Genomic DNA, 3,194 nt, shown 5'->3' with positions numbered 1-3,194 from the left:
TATTGGAACACAATGTGCATGATAGTTCTTTTTAGAATATGTAAAGAACTTTGTGTCCCGATGAACTCATAGAAAAAGAGATTTGAAATTATGTCCAAGCCTAAAGAAGGGCCACGTCTAAAATAGAACACCACACCCCTTTTTAAAATGACCGATGGGTTGATGTTGTTGGATGTCGTGGCGGTGACGGTCGTGTAGCAGCCGTATGCGCACTGCTTGTGCTGGGCGCTGATCTGGAGGCCCCTGATCGAAAGGGACGCCACTGGAGCTGCTGCGGGAGATGGTAGCGGTATGCCCAGTGGCAAGGCACCATATGACAGACAATTGTGGTCTGCATTTTTTTTACCAAAATACTGAACATGTTCTGATTTTACCAGAATACTGATGTGGACATTCAAGCTGCAATAGTGGAGCTACATGTGCTGCTATAGATTGGTCCTTGCAGCTTATGAAGGCATCAACTATTGGCGGCACAAAATTGTGGAGCTTAAGATTCCCCACCCTTATTTTTGAAGGAAAGCTAAAGTTCGGGGTGCTAATCTCCGAGGATTTTCTCAATGGTGAACATTTTTCTTTTGTTTCTCTTGTTCTAATTTATACCTCAAGATGCAATAGTTCTTATTGTATTGCTTGGATTGCTCTCTCATTGTAATCAATACTGTTAATTAATATATAATAACCATATATTTTTCATGTAGGAGGGTTTATTTAACACTAACAAGCCTTTCAAGTTTTTATATGGTAATATGGTGATAGGTTGGAATGTTTGATCACCCAGGAATGTGGATTACTATCGCAGGATATTTTTCCTCTTGATGGTGCTTCCCCTGTCCGTCCGTCAACTCAAATTGCTTTGGTTCACAAGTTCGTTTCATCGTACATCTAGGTACACTAGAACAGAGAGACTACTTTCCTTGAATGGCTCATGCGAGTAAACTGACAATAGTGCAACCGAGTGGTCTTTACCATGCCCGAATTGACGAGAGGCAGCGGCGGCAGCAGCAGCATCGTCCAGGAGCAGCAGCAGCCTTTCCAATCTCTCCTTGTGCCTTGCCTTTCCAATCTACTCCCGCGGTAGAGAGCAGTCCTTGGCCACATCACATCTGCATCCATATTCCATCCACAACAACAAACAGTCACAATCAGCTCCAGAATCTCTTCTTGCCTTTCCCCAAATCCTAGGCTCTAGAGATTGGAAATGTGTGGGGAAAATTAGGAATGCAAACCTTGCAGGTCGAGCATGGGGAGCTCGACTTAGGGGGCGACCTGGGAGCAGGTGACAGGTAACTCGCAGCGGACCAGCAGCGTCAGGGATGGCAACGTCCAACACGGCGCTCCTCCTTGCAGGTCGATGGCGACGAGGAGCGCTAGTGTTCGTCGCCGCTGTCATCGATCATGACAAGGTCGTCGTGCCCACGCTCCTCACGCTCCTACTCGACCTCGCTAAAACAATCAACTTTGGCTCGACCGTGGCACAAAGGATGTGGGTGAAAGGGGGAGGCCACACGGACAAGAAGGCTAGGCGGCGACACCTGAGGAGAAGGGCACCGATGCGGCCGAGTCACCGGTGCAGGTTGAGGGGGAGGTGCGTCGCCGCCGCGGGCTAGGGATTTGGGGGAGTGGGTGAGCGAGGGAAATGAGCTTGAGGAGGCGACTGAGCGAGTGGGTGAGTGAGTGAGTGAGTGAGTGAGTGAGCGAGGAGCAAAACTGAAAAGCACTGATATTTCATAATGTTCTGACAAATGTACTGCAAAACCTTCGACATTCAAAATACAAGCATTTATTTTTGTTATCACTATATTCAAAATAATACTAATTTCGGAAATTGCATGGAGGTGTCTGGCTATTATGGTTTTTTATGCTTTATTTATGCTCTGGTGGAATGGTAAAGAATTAGTTCGTCCGGTTAGCACCATGAGAATTCTCCGTTACACATTTTAAGACTTTCGATGTGAAGTATGCTCCGTTACACGTTGCTTGTGCAAGATGTGTATAAGCTAAGGAAGAAGTTTTTATTGTACTCCATACGGTCCTTTTTACTCTGCATATAAGAATTGTCTGAAGTCAAACTTTGTAAATTTTGACCATATTTATACGAAAAAATATTAACATCTACAATGCTAAATTTGTACAATATGAAAACTAATGTTACGACGCATCTAATGTTGTTGATTTCACATTGTGACTGTTAGTATTTTATTCTATAAACTTGGTCAAAGTTTATTTTGTTTGACTTCAGACAAATCTTATATGTGAACTAAAAAGGATCGGAGGGAGTACTTACTCAAATGTGCGAATGAAGCTAAAGACAACATTCCTGATATTGTGTGAGAATTTCTTAAGCGCAACAACTAGATATTAATTTGTAATGAATTTTTAGTTAGATCATCGCTCTGTATGTATATATCATTAATTTTTTATCAATTTACATTGCAAGTGAATTGGAATTCAATAAATACCCGATTGTGCCCGTGCTATCTTGTCTCTACATGTGAAATGTGACGTGCATCATGTTTACATAAATTCAGCAAAAATCTCTATATGTAAAAAATAAACATGCATTATGTTCTCAACAAAAATATTTCAAAAGCCCATGGCAACGCATGAGCATTTTACTAGTTACATATAGTGATCCTATTATTCCTACTGCTTATGTCGAAAAACCTCCTTTTCCTGTTAGGATAAAAGATCATGTTAAAGCTTTGACTGTTGTCCGTAAGAGTAATACTAGGACTTATACACCTCCTCAGCAAATTAATGTTGAACCTAGTATTGCTATGATTAAAGATCTCTTGGATGAAGACTTAGATGGGCATGTTATCTCTTTCGTGGGTGAAACTGCTAATATTGCTAGACCCGATACTAAGACCCGTAGACCTGTTGTAGGCACGCCTGTTATTTCTGTTAAAATAGGAGATCATTGTTATCATGGCTTATGTGATATGGGTGCTAGTGCTAATGCGATACCTTATGATCTTTATAAAGAAATTATGCATGATATTGCACCTGTTGAATTAGAAGACATTGATGTTACTATTAAGCTTGCTAATAGGGACACCATCAAACCTATTGGGATTGTTAGAGATGTTGAAGTCTTGTGTGGAAAGATTAAATACCTTGCTGATTTCCTTGTTCTTGCTTCCCCACAAGATAATTTTTGTCCCATTATTTTTGGTAGACCTTTCTTGAATACT

General features: G+C 41.5%; 1 long non-coding RNA gene across 1 annotated transcript; it reads left to right on the top strand.

Annotated features, from left to right (window-relative positions):
* Positions 1-208: 208 nt before the first annotated feature.
* On the top strand, positions 209-826 carry LOC123098493 (uncharacterized). The gene is made up of 3 exons (XR_006447795.1): positions 209-289; positions 378-560; positions 699-826. It is a non-coding gene; the product is annotated as an uncharacterized lncRNA (long non-coding RNA).
* Positions 827-3,194: the final 2,368 nt, after the last annotated feature.

Source organism: Triticum aestivum, chromosome 1B (genome assembly GCF_018294505.1).
Source record: "Triticum aestivum cultivar Chinese Spring chromosome 1B, IWGSC CS RefSeq v2.1, whole genome shotgun sequence".
NCBI classification, from domain to species: Eukaryota; Viridiplantae; Streptophyta; class Magnoliopsida; order Poales; family Poaceae; genus Triticum; species Triticum aestivum.
Note: the sequence above shows the minus strand (reverse complement) of the source record. Positions and strands in the feature narration are given on the sequence as shown.